This window comes from Danio rerio, chromosome 23 (genome assembly GCF_052040795.2).
Source record: "Danio rerio strain M-AB ecotype USA chromosome 23, GRCz13ab, whole genome shotgun sequence".
Classification (NCBI taxonomy): domain Eukaryota; kingdom Metazoa; phylum Chordata; class Actinopteri; order Cypriniformes; family Danionidae; genus Danio; species Danio rerio.
The window spans coordinates 25,237,394-25,257,777 of NC_141043.1; the positions used below are offsets into that span (position 1 = coordinate 25,237,394).

Here is a 20,384-nt window from a genome sequence, read left to right on the forward strand (position 1 = left end):
TGTTGCAGGAGTTGGTGAGTGCAAAGAGTTCTGGGAGTTAAAGTTCGGTAGGAATACTGGAAGTAATCTCCAGCGAACATTACACTGCTGGTGATCACAACAACTTCCAACTGAAGCCTGAATATTGAGTAGAGGGCAGGGCTTTGTCTTTGCATATAATTATCTCTCATAGTGATCTACTGATAAGAAGGACGTGGTTAACAATGTTGTGGCAGAAGCTGTCAAACTGACATCAACAGAAAAAGATCACTACTCCAAGCACAGAAGCAAATGCTTAGACTTTGATTGAAGATTACCAACACTTTTTTTCCAGTTAATTACTCTGCATGCATTATTAATTGTTCACCTAAAGAGTAACAATGTGTACTCACAAAAAAATCACTACATTTTTATTTCACACGGACTTTAAAGAGCCCATATTATGGGTTTTTGAAAATTCCCCTCCATGTAGTGTGTAACACAGCTCTAAGTGAAGTGAAGTATCCAGCTAAGGCTTAAATCTGTTAGTGTACAGTGTTTAAAACTGTTGATTCATCTATAAAAGAGTCGACTCATAGTGCTTCAAACGAGTCGCCTTGATCACGATTCATTAGGTGTTTCGCCATGACGTACGAACGAAACCAAGTTATTCACGTGCACGCGCAAACCCGGGAGATTTCAAACCTGAGGCCCCGCCCTCTGACGCAGAAACCCAGACACACACATACACACACCCACAAACACACACACACAAACATGCCGGTTGATTGAAGTCACACTGCAGATGGATATATTGAGTCTCTACCCAAAGATGAAACCTCAGCATTATAACCAAGCAGTTGGAAACTTCTGGAAGCTACATGCTACAAAGAATACTTCATCTGAGTTTGTTAAAGGAAGGATCAGTAAAGAGTAACTGATGGACGTCAGGATGGGTTTCTTCCATTTCTCAAGTGTAAGGACGTGCGGTTAAAGTTGTTGCCTCGTTTACTCTAGCTTGCAAATGTATTTAGTTGTGATTTGTTACTTGTAACCGCGTGTACTGTATCAGGTTAACTGGATATATTATCTTATCGCGTGCAAAGTCACGTTAAAAACGCGACGCGTGCTGTTTGTTTATGGAGCTCCGTGCTAGAGTTCTGCTCCCGCGATTTATTCGGAAATTTATTCCCGCGCCGCAGAAATCTGGCGCGGGGACAGCCGCGGGAATAAATTTCCGAATAAATCGCTGGAGCGGTCGGTAACGGGTTTAATTTGGGATGGGAGCGGGCTGTCTAGCAATATCACGGATATTGCTATGTGAATTAGAAAGAGAGAGTCTGCTTGGTATGAGAGAGCGTATGAGAGAGAGCGAGAGAGAGCGAGAGAGAGAGAGAGAGAGCGAACGAACGAACGAGCTGTGTGTATGTGTTTATACAGACAGCTTGGCTGTCTGGACTGTATACTGGGTGATTTTTGGTTGTGTTCTCCGCTCTAGCGGGACCGGGCGCGGCGGGCAGAAAACGGAGCGGGTTCTCAGGCTAAAACCTGGCGGGTGCGGGCGGAAGCGGGAGCGTTGTCATCCGGAGGTGTGTGTGTGTTTTTGTGTGTGTGTGTGGTATGGCGAGTACACGACTGTCTCCTTCGTTCGGTTATCCGTAGCACTATCCACTCGCCATAGTGTGGCAGCTAAAATCCACGCATACACTATCGAGCGTGTATGAACTGTGATTACTTTTTAAATTGCTGATTAGCTATTGGCCATTTCCCTCTCTGACTGAAGGCAGTCGACCAATCGCGACAGACTGTCATCGGTCCAATCAGCGCAGATTAGCTCCGCGCTAAGGAGGGGTTTGGGAACAAATGAATCACTGGACGATTCATACAGGAGTCGCTGGGATAATTAGGTAAAAATAAATGCAGATTATAAGACCATGAAAGTGTTTTTTGACCTTGCATGCATATTAGACTGTTGTTGGAGACTCTTACAACCAAGATATGACCCTATTTCATGTATAATATGGGCTCTTTAAGCTGTTACATAACGTTTGGAAATTAATACTTTTTCTCAATCCACGGTCAACAGCATAATCTTTTCTATTAAAAAAAAAACAAAATTAAAATCCTAAAACCTATAAATGAAACAAAGTCTCAGCGGCTCCTTTTTACCCAAAGAATTTTGAGAGATTTACAGAAAAGTTACATTTCAGAGATTGACATTATTCAGCTGAAAAGGTAATGCACGTTTAAGAAATGTTTAATATTTAAAACCTTACCTCACATCTTAAAAAGAAGAATTAACTCCTCACCCTGTTTTGCTGGAAGATTTGTTTTCAGCAAAATGTCAGAGGTACTTAAGGCTTTAGTGGGTCATTTCTCCAACTTACCTCACCTCAAAACTGCAAGAAATACAACCCCTTGACATTTGAAATTTCAGCAAGAGCGGCAATGTCATGTTGCATCTTGGGTCTGGGAATTTTATAATAACATACCCTGGGATTTTCAAATGAAAAGAGCAATCAAGGATTCAGTTCTACACTCATGGATAAAAAATGGATTGCATTTGACAGGCTAAAAATATTAAGAGATTCAGAAATCTGAAATTCAAGAGCAAAAGCACTTTGTAGTGCAAATGTATGTCCCATTTTTTTATAAGGAGTGTTTTATGCTTTTTGATGTTTTTCACATATTATTCAAAACCAACTGTAGTAAAACTGCAGTTCTTAAATACCAGTCTCTATAAACAGTGTGTTGCTAGAAAATATCAGCATTCATATTTATTACATTTCCATACAGTATAGACCTCTAAACTATACTTTTGCATTTCTGACAGAAAAAATATCTCATTTTTATTTACTGTATATAAACCTGTTGAATTGTAAATTCTTCAGAAATGGATGATAGTGGTAATTGTTTTTTTTTTTAAATGTGTCCCTTAATTGCTTCAATCTTCTAGCTCAGCAAAAATATTTTAGGTGTCAGTCTCCAAATACTGCATGTTTTCATACTTTCTAAATCAAAGATGCTGCACAAGTAGGTCTTTTCCATATCCAGGATCATGAAAGACATCCAGATTTCACCTTTTACTAAACTGTGCTTATCCTATTTTTTTTTAATTATCCTGGATGCCCTGCTTTAGCAAAGAAGAATGTAAAGTTTTTCTGACATTTATATTAAGATGTGTAATGTGTGATGTTGTTCAATCATTAATACAACATCTGCTCTAAAAAATAATAATAATAAATTGAAATAAAAAAATGTACTGTATATGCTCTACTAATGTCTACCAACTATATACATTTGCTTATTTATGTTTTTTTTTTCATTAAAATACAGCGCACACTATAGACTAAATGCAATTTATTATTCATGGATTTGCATTGTGTCTGTATAAATGATGCTGTCTTTACATGCTTTCAGGATTATTATTGTTATTAAAAGATTCCAAGATGGAAATTAGACACAAAGAGCATCTACTGGAAAACCCGGTCTAACTGAAATCAAATGTCACAGTAGGCAACACTGTGTTTTATATATAGTATGAGTGGATAATATGAACAAAGTTTGATGTAGGCCTACAATATGGCATATGCCATGTTAATATTATGATGAGGGTTCTCCCTGTGTTCGCGTGGGTTTCCTCCGGGTGCTCTGGTTTTCCACACATTCCAAAAACATGCGGTACAGGTGAATTGGGTTAGCTAAATTATCCGTAGTGTGTGTGTGTGTGTGTGTGTGTAAGTTTCCCAGAGATGGGTTGTGGCTGAAAGGGCATCTGCTGCGTAAAAATGTGCTGGATAAGTTGGCGGTTCATTCCTCTGTGACGACCCCGGATTAATAAAGGGACTAAACTGACAAGAAAATGAATGAATAAATGAATGAATGATCAGTAGACCCATGCGGAATCTGCATGCACAGAGATTGGCAGATTTCCACAATTGTTTTTTTTTTTTTTTAATAATTGAGTATATTTATTTGCTTGTGTAAATGTGTGCTTTATTTATTAAGTTATGACTTATTTATTCACTTTTTAAATTAATGTCAGTTAGATTTTTAACTGATATGAAAATGCTCATGTGATTTATATACAACACAATTTGTAAAGTTTTATTTTCTGTCTTTTAGTTGATGTATTATGTGTGACAGTTGCTTTGTTTGCCAAATAAGTGGATCTAATTGGATTTGCATTGTAAACATTAAGCAAAAGTTTAACAGCTATTACTATTTTTATTTCATATATTAAGTTTGTTACGGTATACTCTCAAAATCATTCAACATAAATTCAAAGATTTTTTTTTTATTTTTTAACAAAATTGCGCGCAGATATAGCAATAAATGCCTGCAGATACTGTCTGCCCCTAATATCAGTCAGTTCATAAATCCTCTGTCTTGGTGTAATAGTATAGTAAAGTGTCCATCAAATTCACATTTGAATCATTTGTTATATTTGTAGTGAATGTGTGTGAATGCAAAAGTGGATGGGTGTTTCCCCAATAGTATCTCGATGCAGCCCTGATGATGAAAGCTGAGATTGCTTCACTCAGCGATGCAATGTCAGACACAATCCCAGTACTGAGTTGTGGTTAGAAGGGCATCTGCTGCGTAAAACATATGCTGAATAAGTTGGCGGTTCATTCCGCTGTGGTGCTCCCTGATAAAAAAAGGGACTAACTCGAAGGAAATTGAATAAATGAATGAAATTAGAAGTTCTGACCGTAATTTTAAAATCAAAGTGACTACATGGTGAATGTTCATGGTTTTCATTTACAGGGCAGCTTTAGTTCCACCTTTAATTGTTCCTTATAGAGCTGTAATTCGTGGTGCGCTCCTTGCACAGGTGCTAAGCATTAAATCGCGCATTGACAGAGGCTGAGGACGCTGCAAACTTACAAAATATGGGCTACATAATCTTAAAACTCAGCGTCACGTTATTAAAAATGTTTTTAAATCCATCCATGCCTAAAGCCACAGCTTAATATAACCAATCTGATTTGTTGCTGGTGGTTTTCAAAACATGTACAAAATAGCTTCTGGGGCACGTGGATGAATTTCTATAGCACGCCCCAAAATTCATATTTTTACTGTAAATAGCACTTTCACAGCAGATCTGACGTTTTATCTGTGAGTATAATTTGTTTTGAGTGAGTTTCTGACCTTGTCCACTTTATGATGTGCTGCAAAATGCTTTCTTTTTGGAAAATTATAAAAGCCCTTTTAAAATGGGAATGGGCTTTCATAATGCAAATACTTAAATAAGTCAGAGAACTGAGCTAAATTTGCAAGACGGACTGATTATATGAGTGGATAATATATCCATTTCACATATAGATAGATAGATAGATAGATAGATAGATAGATAGATAGATAGATAGATAGATAGATAGATAGATTCATTGATAGATTCATTGATAGGTTCATAGATAAATATTATATCAGCAATCCATCGAATGTTTTATTAAAATTAGTTAGTCATATGGATGACAGCAGCACACTCTCAGGACTGTCACGTGTGTTTCAAGACTCCACGGCGTCGATCCGAGGAGTAGCTTTTATTTGAATGAGAGTGAAAGAGCTCTGTATTATTCAGTACAGCGCTGAACCTTCCTTCTGCTGCACAGCTATAGCACAACATTAATGGACCTCTCCGTTGCTTTATTGTGTTATGATCTAAGCGCACAGTGTACTGTAGCGAGTGCGCACGGATAACTGGAGTCACATTGGCAATCGTTCGCAAAAGGAGAAGTGATCCAAAGAAGACAGAACAAGGTAAGCCGATATATATATTTTTAATTCTTTGCAGTGAAATAAAGCAGAGAAGTGCTGCTCATGAAGAGCGTGTTGTTCGTTTCACGCGTTATCATGATAAAGCTGCTGTACATAGTTTTGTTCGCGTGGCTTTGTTTAAGAATATAATAAGCTGCTTTTCTAGACGGTGTATCTTTAGTTATGTTTTAATTAGGGTGGGTTAACTGATTTGGGAACCAAACATGCTGCACGCACGCGTGAATGTGCGCACTCAAACATGCTGTTTATTATTAATATAGTACTCACTTGGTTCTTGCAACAGTCTAAATCGAAGTGCGTAGACTGTTTTGGATTGTTGCATATGTTTAATGAAAGCGCGTGACTATCTATGAAGGATACAAATGAATGAATATAAGGTTATAGTATTATTGTCTCATTTCAATCTCAAGGTTGAACGCCACCATGGTGTTTTTGAAGCACACTATAGTAAAGAGCTTGTGGTAATTTAGTTTATGGTACAAAACTACAGCAATATAAATAAATTACCCTAAGCTGTACTCATTTTTCTTTAAGTACTGTACAGGAAGGTTATATCATACTACAATTCACTACAATACTAATCTATAGTACATAATTTGTTCACAGTTCATCAGTCTGCTATAATTAATACAACAGTATGCTGTAGCATCTATTAACAAAGTTTTGTTAATAATATAATATATACAATATACATTTTACTATATAATTAATAAACATTATAGTATTTTACTATAGTATGTTTTTATTTTGGGCATGACATAAACACTGAGTTTCAAATGTGTGTGTCATTTAATTTGTGCAGTAGCATACTACTATATTTTCTCCAACAACTTGCATTTTGCTTTTGTGTGCTGTATTAGACTAAATTAACTAACCATGCCCCAAGACCTGAACCTCGTAAGAACACAATATGCAGCTAGACTGGACCTGACAACATTTTTTGTAAAATTTTTGACATTTCAGAATAGAGAGGACTTGTTTTTGAACATACAGTTGAAGTTAGAATTGTTAGCCCCTCATTTGAATTTTTCAATATTTCCCAAATGATGTTTAACAGAGCAAGGAAATTTTCCACAGTATGTCTGATAATATTTTTTCTTCTGGAGAAAGTCGTGTTTGTTTTATTTTGGCTTGAATAAAAGCAGTTTTAATTTTTTTTAAACACACGTTTTAAGATCAAAATTATTAGCCCCTTTAAGCAATTTTTCTTCGATATTCTAGAGAACAAACCATCGTTATACAATAACTTGTCTAATTACCCTAAATTACATTAAATGTCACTTTAAGCCGAACAGAAATGTCTTGAAAAATATCTAGTCAAATATTATTTATTGTCATCATGGCAAAGATAAAATAAATCAGTTATTATAGAGTTATTTTAACAACTATGTTTAGAAATGTGTTAAAAAAATCGTCTCTCTGTTAAACAGAAATTAGGGGGAAAAAACAGGGGGCGAGTGGCCATTAATTCAGGGGGGCAAATAATTCTAACTACGACTGTATATTTATTTAATGTTAATCAGCACAGCAGTGCAATAGCTCTTCACACTTTATTGCAATCAATGATATTATTGTAGTTATAAGTTTAAACACAGTATTTCTGTTAACCTAAAGTTTGCTGATTTTTAAAGAGTCCTGGGCTTTTCATGGAGAGATTGAGAATCTGGTGAGTGTTCGGTCCGTTCAGAGCTATTCTAATTGATGCTGTAATATCCTCATCCCAGTCACTAACATAGAGCAGACATGTCCCTTTGGTTGTACTGTCAGCGGTATTTCTTTGGAAAAAACCTTGCAAGCTCTTATATGTCTTTTTTCCATTCAAAAAACCATCCCAGCTAAAGGAATGAGGGAAAATTAGAGGGTCTGTGGGTTGCTTTCCATTTGCATGAACGTCAGAATGCATCCTAGTATATCAGTGGTCCTGCGTCTGTTGTTTTCATCAATACATACAGTTTTCCTTGTCTAATTAGTGGTTAGATATACTGACTTTTAGTGTGATTTAATTATAGTCAAATAAATAAATCAACAGCTGTGGTCACAAGGACACAAACTCTCTCTTTGATTGCTAAAGTAAAGCTTGCAAGATGCAGAATATTAGCAAACCAGCAGCCCTTGGAGATGTTACTTTGCGGTTGCTGGTTCTGTGCAGTACATTGGGAGTCTGTATGCAAATAGTGTTAAGATGAGGATACACAGACCAAGCTGTTGTGTGCAGCAGAGGATGTTTGATTGGAGGCTGTGGATTGAGGACAATGTCCTGCTCTCTTGCTCCGATGCTCCAGCTTTAGCCTTGAGGTTTTCTGGTCTTACGAAAGTCACACGAAAACAGCTGAGCAATGTGAGAGTGGCTATGCGGAGAGGAAAAATACTGTTTAAAGGAAGTGGTCACCAAAAGGTGCAAATCTATTGGATCTGTGTGTATCTAAATTAACAATCATTCATTAAATATGAATGTTTATATATAAAATCATATTTAATATTAGAATATAGTTGTCTTATTTCTTCTGCTGCTTCTTGTAATTATAATAATAAGGATATTAATAATAATAATAATAATTATTATTATCATTCATTCATTTTCTTTTCGGCGTAGTCCCTGTATTAATCCGGGGTTGCAACAGCGGAATAAATCGCCAACTTAGGCCGGGTTTATACTTCTGCGTCAAGTGATCGGCGTGACCCACGGCACACACAATGCGCGTAGCTCTGGATTTATACTTCTGCACGCTGTTTCTTCTGTTCTGCAATAACACTTTCGAAACTATAGTTGGCAGTGAGATGTTGATGTTCCTCTGTGTCGAGTTTCTTCACTGGTGTTTTGTTTTTTCTGAACGCTTCCTTAATGTACAAGTGGCTCAAACTCGCTCATTTTGAGGCAGGAACCAGCGGACGTGCTACAACTTTAATCATAAGGTAAACAACACAAAACAAAACTTTCCATCCGGAGCTCCTTCACGGGACTCCACACTTGTAAACAATCGCTCCATTGGGCTTGTGCAGCTCTTGGTCCCGGCGTAGGGCTATGCGCCAACGTGTTGGCTGTGCCGTAGCATACGAGTGCACTTGACGCAGAAGTATAAATCAGCCTTTATCCAGCTCATGTTTTTACACAGCAGGCCCTTCCAGCTGCAACCCATCTCTGGGAAACATCCATACACACTCATTAACACTCATACACTACGGACAATTTAGCCTATCCAATTCACCTGTACTGCATGTCTTTGGACTGTGGGGGGAAAAAAGAAAATGTATAAATGAACATGGAAACATTCCATATGAAAGAATATTCCATATGTATGCTTAAAAATGTACATGCCCAACATGATTTATTGCTAAATAAAATGCCATATGTTAATGTTGTACTTTCAACACAATTTGCAGCTTTCTCACCATGCTGTTGTTTATGTATCTCAGTGGAATGTTAGATTGCGCTCATTGAAATGATAAAAATTATTACTGTAAAGCATAGGTCTCAAACTCGATTCCTGGAGGGCTGCAGCTCTGCACAGTTTTGCTCCAACCCTAATCAAACACAGCCAATCCAACTAACCAAGGTGTTCAAGACTACTAGTGTCTTGTAGTCTTGAACACCTTGATTAAACATCTTGATTAGTTGAATCAGCTGTGTTTAATTAGGGTTAGAGCAAAACTGCGCAGAGCTGCGGCTCTCCAGGAATAGAGTTTGAAACCCATGCTTTAAATGGTGTATGAAATCATGAAATAAACTAGTATGATTTAAAACTATATATTTTTTATTTCACCATACAATAAATATAGTCATTGCTTTGTCCTATTTAGAATTGCATACTGTCCCTTAAACTTAGATCTTTTTTAGCCTAGTTCATATGGAGAAGAAAAGACTAGTAGTCTACTACTACTGTTACTACTACTTTGTAGTTTTACTACTAGGGATGTCCTGATCAGGTTTTTTGTCCTCAAGTCGGAGTCTGAGTCATTTGATTTTGAGTATCTACCGAAACCCGATCCAGTACTTCTATAATACATGAATAAAGAAGAGCGAAGAAACAGATCTAGGATGTTCCTTATTTTTTTTTTTTAAATCACCTTATTTTTAACATTCAACAACTCTTTTACAAGCAGAGCATTTGTGGTGTGGTAGCTTGAACATCAAGTAATTAGTAACATCAATTCTTCACTTTTGGGCCTTTGGCACAACAGTAAATATAAAAGAAATCTAAAATAAAAACAAGTAGTGCCTCAACTTAAAATAACTGGCAGGCAATCCCAAGTTTACATCTCTCAGAGTTTGCTATGCTAATTTTGTCGTCATCAACTTTTAGAATACCTCCAGACCACAGACCTACTCGCGCTTTCCACTTCAAGCTGCCTCCGTGTTCTACTTTGCCAGCATTTAACTAATAACGTCTCTGCAACAAAATGATGTATTGCCGCACACGTCGCTGTTTTTGTGTAAAGTCAAGAAGAGGTCTAACTCTGTGCCACAGAATAACTATAGATGTGTTAAAAAATAATGACAATATATATATTCCAATATATATATCCTGATCGTGAGGTAACGTCCGATTCCGATCAAGTCTGAAACCGCGTGATTGGGCCAGATTTCCAATCACGTGATCGGATCTGGACATCCCTAACTACTACTGCTACTAATAAAAAAAAGGCAGTTCATTCCACTGTGGTGACCTCCACAATGGAGACTAAGCTTAAGGAAAATTAATGAATGAATAATAGCAATAATAATTATTATAATAAGGTATATATTACATATAACTGAAATATATAAGGTATTTAAATATTTTGTGTGGAGTTTGCATTCAAAATTCTCTTTGTATTTGCAGATGATTTAAATATATCTTCCAGTAAAATGAAATTTAAAGTATGACTGCCTTGAATATGGCCATGCTGCAATCATCTCTTGCATTATTTATATTACTAAGCATAATTCGTTAGACTCTTGATTTAAATAGTCTCTTCTTCCCCCCCCCCCCCCCCCCCCCCCCCCCCCCCCCCCATGTCTGGCAGTTCAGAAATAACCACATATTTAATCAGCCAACTTTTAGAGAACCCCTAATTAGCTTCATTTATTCCACAATTCAATTTCACCCTGCAGGTCAGTGTAGCTTGGATCCTTCAGAAACTCACACAGCACACAATTATTGGCTTAGCATTCAGACATCCGTGTTTTTGGTTTATTCATCTCGTCTCTCAGTTATTAGAATGTCTATAGACCCTGTGATGGCTGGATTTGGACAAATGAATGAGCTGCTACTTTACAGGATAGTGTGATTCAGCGCAATGGACTGTCAGGCACACATTGAGAGGTTCACACTCTTTGTACACAAGATTAAAAATGGAGGCTGCGTCTTCAGTGACTATTTCTGTGAGAGTGGATATCACATGTTGTAGCACATCTGCTTCTCTGCCTGTTGCGTGCACAGCTTGGATTGTGAACAACAGTGTGGCTCATCAGCAGATAGTCTGATGTTTGACCTCATGCCAGCTTGGGTTTTCATGACACTCGCTCAAGAAAAAGAACTGAAACAATTATTTATTTATTTATTCCTTTGCTGCCTCTTTGATCTCTTTGGTTATGAAACTGCGGCTGTGAAATTCATTTGACTTGCATAACTGATATTACAGATTATTGTTTGCACTGTTGGGAAAAAAGTAATTTATTACAATCTCAAGTCACTTTTTAAAAAATAAAGTAACTAAATGTCTTACTTGGTTACTTTTTAAGGGAAATAATTGGAAATGTGTTTTGCTATTTATGTGTGTGTTTTTTAAAGATTAAGATTGGCTTAAAATCGTAATATATTAATTTTTTAAAGCCAACACTCGTTGATTATTTATTTAATAAAGGATTGAAGGAAATCTGAAATCATGAGAGCACAGTACTATTAAATAAGGCTGATGTTTAATTTTTTTTGCGATTTAAATTGTGGTTTTTTTCAAGACAGCTTAATGATATAGATTGACTGGGGTGATTAGAGGAGTGCATAAAATGTAATCAGCAAGTTACAAGCGGAGATAAATAGAGCATATATACAAATGATACAGAAATAAAACAATCCAATGTACAATATATTCTTCATTGTGTAATAAATCAATACAATTCATCTTTGTTAAAGCTACACGCAAATTTTTCCATGTGCCAAATGCTTTAAACTTACTTAATGTTTACACAGCGCTTAAAAACACAAGAAATTGATACACTTTCACTTCATATAATATGGTTAAACTAGAAATGACAAAATTCTCAAGTATTCTAGAATGTTTTACCTGCTCAACAATAATCTTGACTCCACATTGCACGTCCTGCGATGTGACTATTGCATATTCACACATTGTGACATCAATGCTGAAACGATTTATTGTGCAGCCTTACTATTAAATGAGTGTTTTAAAGTAGTTCTGCGCTATTTTTCAGTTTATCCAAAATTGTAAGTTGTTTAAATTGGTACTGGGTTGGCATGGTGGCTCAGTGGTTAGCACTGTGGCCTCACAGCAAGAAGTTTGCTCGAGTTCCGGCTGGGCCAGTTGACGTTTCTGTGTGGAGTTTGCCTCCCTGTGTTGGGGAGGGTTTCCTCCGGGTGCTCCGGTGGAAAGGGCATCCTCTGTGTAAAACATGCCAGAATAGTTGGTGGTTCATTCCGCTGTGGCGACCTCTGATAAATAAGGGACTAAAGGTTATTGCACACTGAATCTGAAATTTTCATCCATAATTTTTGCACGTTAATAAATAAATTCGACCTCACGTTGTGTCAGTCCTATTGACACACTGTTTCCAAAACTTTCGTCTGTCATAAAAAAAAAAGTAGAACCGGGTTCGCATCCGCATCACATTGCTCCAATATGCCATCTATTATAATGCCTGAATATTTTCCAGATTTGTTCACGTAGGTGAATGTGTGAAGTATCAAAAGCAATGTATCTAAATTCCACTGATTTCCTGAAATAAACTTTGCATTTGGGGATAATCCAGTGCAGCTCTTTGAAAAGGAGAACTCTTCTTTCTCTCGATGAACACAATATGCAAACAATTTTTCTTTCTTTTTCAACGTTGTAAGAGTGAGAACAACAATTAATCACTCCTTGGATTGACTCACAAATGTTTTGCGTTTTTTTTCAGAAATGATTAATTAATGCGCATTGGACTCAGTGTGCAAGGTTTGTTTACATGACAAATTTTTCGCATATGAATATGAAAAATATGCATATGAATATTTCGAGCTTCAATGTGCAAAGACCTTAAGCCGAAGGACAATGAACAAAATTTTTTAATTGGTATTGGCTATTATTGTTTTATAAAGTATTGTATAACTATTTTAAATTATATAAACAAATTATAATATGCAGTTTTAATCTAAATTTCAATATCTTTATTACATAGACGACAACATTATTGTCAAAAAAATAACCACTTTTACAGATCTACGAGAATCACTAAACACTGTATATTGTGCATGACGCAAAATGCATGTGCATGATGCCACTGTTTTCAGAAAAACATACATTGTTTTAGTTTACAGAAAAATTAAATCGCAGTAATTTTCAAAAACTTGCACAGTGAAACCTATATCCCAGTATTTGCACCCTTTTCAGGTGCAAATACTAGAAATGTCCTAAATGGTCTCAGGAGAGACCACTTGGGAAAGCTACAGTAGGTTGCTGCCAGAAGTGGTGTCAGTGAGACCTGCAGGGGGCGCTCAAACTGTGGTCTATGTATGTCTTAATACCCCAATATATTGATGGGGACTCTATACTGTCAGTGAGCGCTGTCTTTCAGATGAGACATAAAATCAAGGTCCTGACTCTCTGTGGTTGTTTAAAATCCCAGGATGTCCTTCGAAAAAGAGTAGAAGTTTATTCATTCATTCATTTTCTTGTCGGCTTAGTGCCTTTATTAATCCGGGGTCGCCACAGCGGAATGAACCACCAACTTATCCAGCAAGTTTTTACGTAGCGGATGCCCTTACAGCCGCAACCTATCTCTGGGAAACATCCACACACACATTTACACACACTCATAAACTACGGACAATTTAGCCTTCTCAATTCACCTGTACCGCATGTCTTTGGACTGTGGGGGAAACTGGAGCACCTGGAGGAAACCCACGCAATCGCAGGGAGAACATGCAAACTCCACACAGAAACGCCAACTGAGCCGAGGCTTGAACCAGCGACCTTCTTGCTGTGAGGCGACAGCACTACCTATTGCGCCACTGCTTTGCCCAGTAGGAGTTTAATCCTGGCCAAATTTGCCCACTGGCTTCTGTCCATCATGGCCTCTTAACCATCCCTATATCATAACTGGTTCATCACTCTGTCTCCTCTCCACCAATCAGCTGGCATGTGGGTGTGGTCTGGCATAATATGGCTGCTGTCACGTTATTCAGGTGGATGCTGCACACTGGTGGTGGATGACGAGATTCCCCCCAAAAATTGTAAAGCGCTATATAAATGCAAGGAATTATTATTATTATTATTATAATTGTTATTTTATTTGAAACGCAGTAAAAATTATACTGTAGCTGAGTTTTCAGCATCTTAACTCAAGTCTGTAGTGTCATTTGATGCCATTTTGGTCTTGGAAACATTTAAAACATTAGTTTAAACACTATAGTGACTTGAATCATCATTATTAGCTATCTTTTGTTGTTTAGTTTGAAGTAGGTGTCAGATGGCAAGAAAACAGTGTGCTGTTTTGGTGGGACAGTGTACTGTTGATGTGGGTATCCGTGTGAGGACACAGAGTGTGGACTAATCTGTTCTTATTATGCTTTACACCACTTTTATCCCTATTTCTCATGGTCCCAGAGGGAGAAGAAGATACCTCTTGGAAGCTGCTTGTGTTGTGTCTGCTTGTTTGCTGGATCATTGTGTTCATGCTGTGTTTTTCACCAGCAGTGGGGTTCTGATATGGATTACAGACTTAAAAGACAAGTTGGCGGTGGCTTTAATTGAATGTTGGAAAACAATTTTATGTAGTCTTTTTCTTTCTCCGTCTTCACACTGTGACTGCATTCATGCTGGGGTTAATGCAATATGGATCAAGGTACTGCCAGTGTCCTTAAAGAGATAGTTCACCCAAAACTGAAAATTCTGTCATCATTTACTCATCCTCCACTTGTTCCAAATCTGGCAGTTTCTTTCTCCTGTTGAACAAATAAGATGATATACTGACGAATGCTAGAAAAAGAGCCGTTCTTATGGATGTCAATGGCTGCTTTCCATCCAACAATTTTCTTGTGTCAGAATATCTTGTTCTGTGCTCGATAAATGAATGAAATGCAAAGACGTTTAAAGACTTTTTTTTTTTAAAGACCTTCAATGCAGTGTGCAACACAGCTCTAAGTGAATGAAAACATCCAATTGAGGTTTAAATCTAAAAATGCACCTTGTTTAAAACTATCAAGTTATTTAAATGATTCATCATTTGTTTGGGTCTTTTTCCTGTTGGTATCGACCTCGACACGTAACAATACCAAATATGAACTACCATATCCGGTAAAACGTGATTGTGCCTTTCCCTTCAGAAACTAGCGGAGTGCAAGGGATCACAAAATAGATCATGATATGAAGATTACTATAACTGAGAGATGGCCAGACATGTGACTGTGGGGAATAAAAGGTTGAATTTAATTTTGACAACAGCACCACAGTGTAGCCAACCATGTGCTGTGTTCCTGTCATTTTTTTTATGATTGATACAAAAACCTACCCTGCAATGCAGGATTCGCAGGCAATTTGTTATTAAAGGAAGGATCTGCAAAGACTACAAATGTGTGGGACTTGGTAAGTAACTGTTACACAGTTTGTATGGACCAGTTTCTTCTTCTACCAGATCCTGTAAGTGTTTCTCCTTCCTTTACAACATGCAGTGTGATTAAAATGGTTGCATTGTTTTCTGTAGTTTGCAAAATATGTATTTAATTGTGTGTTGTGTAACATGTAATTGCTCAGAGCGACTTGTAATTATGTATCTGTTATAGATCAGTGCTCGTAATGTATCTTTCAGATTAAATTTGTATGGGCTATTCGCATATCATGTCCAAAACCATGTTGAAAACACGTGTGCTACTTTTTTACCGGGTTAAATGAACGCAGTCAACCAATCACAACAGTCTGGGTCATTGGACTAATCATTGCAGATTAGCTACACGCAGAGGAGAGGGTTTGGAAACAAATGAATCACTAAACAAATCATACGGGAGTCATTAGGATAATTAGGGAAAAATAAATGCATATTATAAGACAATGAAAGTGTTTTTGACTTTACATGTATATCAGCCTGTTGTTGGAGACCCCAAAACCAAAATATGACCTTGTATAATGCATAGTAGGGGCTCTTTAAAGCTTAAGTGTGAGTAAATGGTGAAGAAATCCTGAGGACTATCTCTGATGCTTAAAAGAATGCAATTATCACACTGTACTGGGAGCAAGTATTTTTGTTCATTGTTGATGCAGGATTTGTAGCTTTCATTATTTTATTATCTGGCACCTTGTAGTGAAAATCCAAAGCTTTAGTTGAAGGAGCTGTTAGCCTGATCTAAAAATAATTGTAAAAAATCCTTTATAGTTAATATAAATGAATACAGAGTTGAAGAGTTTTTTTTTTTTTTTTTTTTGTCATTGAGGGATTGAGATTTTAGTGTTTTATTGATAAAAAATTAAAATGTTTCCTGATGATTTGGGAATGATTTGTCAATACCGAGCACACTCAGCCTCCACAGATTCCCAGATTGATATTTGCTCATGAAATATGCATGCACAATAGACTAGGTGTCCTTGTATATCTGCTCATAATTGCAAACCTGGTCAACCGAGAGTCATTTTTTTCCCGTCATAAAAAATCTATAGTTAAACTCTTCCTCAAAAAGCCATTAACAAGTCAGCGATTTACTACTAGATACCAAAACCATATACATCAATTATTTGTTTACTGTATTTTACAGTTCATAAAATTGCTGGTTTGGGTTGTATCATGGTTTTTAGTTTGATTTGGTATACTGATTCCCCTATTGTAACGAAATAGCATTAAGAAATACCATACATAAGCATAAAACACATAGCCGTGTATTCTGCCGTTAAAAAAAAAAGTTATTCTTAAGGTCAGTGTAATCAATAGGGGTGTCACGATTTCGTTTTTTAATCGAAATCGATCGAAATTTATGCTCAAATTCGATTATCGAATCAAAAAATAGAATTGTCGATGCTGCCACGCCCCCATGTCACGTCAGCTTGGCTTGCCAAGCAGGAAAATAACAGGCTTGTTGAAGTGCTTGTTAAACTGCAGAAGCAGGAGACCCGTCGACAGAACTTAAACCTTTTCCTCTTTCAATGAAGTCGCCAGTGTGTAAGCATTTTGGATTTCCAGTGAGTTATGTTGACAACGTTTGTGTTGTCGACAAAAAAAACACAGTTTTGCAAGCTCTGCTATGTACGTATTACGTACGGTTCGTCCGATAGACAACACCGGCATAGCGATCCTCCGCCCGCCCCCGTTACAAATCCGCTCGCGAAAAGTACACACTCAGGCCCTGTTTACACTGTCTTTGTTTTTAAATGGCATTTTAGAACAACAAGGATTTGACATCCACAGTGGCGTGTAGCATTTCTGAGCAGCCCTCCTTCCTCTCTACCTCTGAAAATGCACATCACGTGACCACACAGACACAGACGCACTCACAGCCATGCGCTCGTGACAGCAGGTCCAGGCAGTCAGAGGACTGCTTCAATCTTTCACTCACTTGTACTTAGTCATTTTAGCGAACACCTCAGATACTGTTGGCTGGTTCCTGTTGGTTGTGCGTCTTTTTTACCGACGCCATTATAACGACACAGATCACTGCCTATTTACGAGTCCCGCAGAAAAAGTGATTGACAGGTGGTAATTATTTGTGTATCTTGCCTTTATTAATTTACTGTATGATTTGTTTATAGGTAAAACAAAGACCATCCAGGTCAGGTAGTTTAAAAGGTAGGCTACAAATAATTAATTGGTCATTAATTAATTAATTATTCATAATCGAAAATCGAATTGAATCGTGCCTTTAGAATCGAAAATGTAATCGAATCGAGGATATGGAGGATCGTGACACCCTTAGTAATCAAAAGCTGAAAGAGTGAAGTAGCTTGATCTTAATAATAGATATTATTGTGATAAATGAAATCTGTTCGATTCTTCAAGAGGGGAGATATTATTAATTTTATTAGATTTCATTTCTTTATTAAATGTTATAACTGTTAGTCTGAAACAGATTGTAACTGAGAACAAAAAGCCTTATTGTCAAATATAAAATAAGCATAAGGCTGCATATCTCTTGCTATGAAAACAGACAATGTTCTTGTTACAGCTTTAGCCCGGGGCTCCGGGCTCATTCGTATATGATCACATTGCTGCCGCCAACTTTCTCAGTTGGTCGCACTAACAATTAAGTCACAATCTTTTATATAGTAATCATAATGATATTGAAGAATCAGTGAAGGAGTAAAATAAAGTAAACATATTTGTACAGTGTAACATTCTAATAAATTATGCATGTTCATTTAGGTTGCTGTCATGAAAAGAAAACTCGCTTTAACTTAAGACTCCGGTTTTTGTTGATGAGTTTAACAATGTTTGCATGCATTCAGCTGAAAAAAATGTATTGAGTTTTTGTCATCATAAATACTTTCAATTCTGCTTAGAAAGTTCTAAAAATATGTAATACAGGGCTTCTTTCCTTTCTTCTAATACTGTTTGTTGAAAATTATATGATAATCGATTAATCTATTACGTCACAAGTTTGTCATCAGTATGACTTCCAGGGTCAATCGTCTTTCAATAGGATCATTTTTCATTTGTTATTTTGTAACGGATAGAAGTAATTGCTTAAATAGTTTAAAAAGTTTTGTTTATATATATATTTTGTCTCTTCAATTTTATTACTTGTTTTTTATTGTGTTTTTTGTTTTTTTAATGTGTAAACAAATCCACTCTGTAAAGTTCTGATGATTCTTTAAATTTACTTTTATTTAAACCAAATTAAAGTTAGAAGTCTAGTTTTTTTTTGTAAGTTCATTCATTAATTTGAGTGAACATTTTTTCTTTAATTAACGATATTGTGGATAAATAAGTCTCTTCTGCTTTTTAAGTCTGTTAGGTGATCCAAAATGCATACATTTTGCTAACTGTTTTACAATAAATGTAAAATTAATGTAAAAACAGAGCTTTTTAAATATATTTTGAAATGCCATTTATTCCTTTGTTGACAGTTCTGCATTTTCAGCATCATTACTCCAGTATTTAGTGAAACATGGATCATGATGATGATCGTAATCAATGTTAAAAGTTGTACAGTTGAGCGCTATTTTTAAGGTATTTTTTTGATTAACAGAAAAATCAAGAGCAGTATTATCTCATATAGAATGTTTTTGTAACATTGTAAATATCTTTATTGTATAATTATTCCAGTTTGTATTAATAAATAGATAAATAAAAATTGCATTATTGTTGATAAAAGTATTAGATTTACAATACTTTATTAGTATTACATATACAATAATTTGAATAAAATATTACATTATAAATTGATGTATTATATTTATAATATTTTATTTTATAGAAAATCATGCTGACTTCAAACTTTTGTTTTGTAGCTTATAATGATCTTCGAATCCTGGTGAAAAAATAAAACTCTAAACCATTGTTTTCAGCATTGAGAACAATGATACATTTTAACATTGTAAATCTTTTATTTAACAAATATATCACTGCCACCATTCTTCTGTGGAATATGCCACATTTCCCAGAAAAGAGAGCTTACCCATGCCCCTGTCGACTGCTCTGCATGTCATCAGATAAAGGCCTGTCTGCCATCCAGTGCACTCAGCACTCTCTGCCATGTCTGCACACTCATCCAGAAGACAAGGGCTCCGTTTCGACAGCTGGATGAATAGTGCTGCTTTCGGTGAGCTATGAGTTCGCAGTCGCTTGCTCTTCATCAGAGTGGAGCTGTAAGTAGAAGCAGATCTGTCAGCCTGGATCCAGTCAGGACGCCTCAGGGCTCCAGTATAATTGGCTGCTGGCTCTCTCCTATGGGACCTGTAGTGGTAGTGTGGATCCTGGAAGAACTACTTTAGAACCGCGCACACATTACTTTAGCCTTAACTGACTCTTATTTATTATTTAAGGATGGGGAAGTTAATTCAAAACAACATCCCTGGCAATTTATATTGTAAAAAAAAATCTTCTTCTTTTTAAACTTTGAAAAGTTGAGTACACTGTCCAGTAGGATAATGGTTAAAAGCACAATATACAGGTGTAAGATTTTCTTTCAATAAACTATTCAAAACACATTTATGTATATATTATGACAATTATTATCTAAAATGATGTGTATAATTTTTAAATTTAGAGAAATAAGCAATTAATGAGATGGATCATGTCCATGCTATATTCAATTAAACTCAATTCATCTTTATTTCTATAACACTTTTACAATGTAGATTGTGTCAAAGCAGCTTAACATAGAAGTTCCAGTAAATTGAATCTGTGTCAGTCCAGTTTTCAGAGTTTAAGTTCAGTTTAGTTCAATTCAGTGTGGTTAAATTTTCACTGCTGAAAGTCCAAACACTTAAGGGCAAATCCATCGATGCTCAGCTCCACAAGTCTT

At 36.4% G+C, this 20,384-nt stretch overlaps 1 protein-coding gene and 1 long non-coding RNA gene across 22 annotated transcripts in view; one reads left to right on the plus strand and one right to left on the minus strand.

Moving 5' to 3' along the window:
* Nucleotides 1-696: 696 nt before the first annotated feature.
* The window catches only part of LOC147838200 (uncharacterized), a 53,088-nt gene continuing 33,400 nt past the window's right edge, over nucleotides 697-20,384 (minus strand). Inside the window, exon 3 of the long non-coding RNA XR_015523577.1 lies at nucleotides 697-1,992. This is a non-coding gene — a long non-coding RNA (uncharacterized LOC147838200). The remainder of the gene's footprint in view (nucleotides 1,993-20,384) is intronic.
* rap1gapa (RAP1 GTPase activating protein a) overlaps nucleotides 5,457-20,384 on the plus strand; it is a 179,958-nt gene continuing 165,030 nt past the window's right edge. For 20 of the 21 annotated variants that reach the window (XM_087304897.2, XM_087304899.2, XM_087304911.2 and 17 more), the window contains exon 1: nucleotides 5,457-5,724. The gene's annotated coding sequence lies outside the window, so the exon portion shown is untranslated. 21 annotated transcript variants of the gene reach the window in all.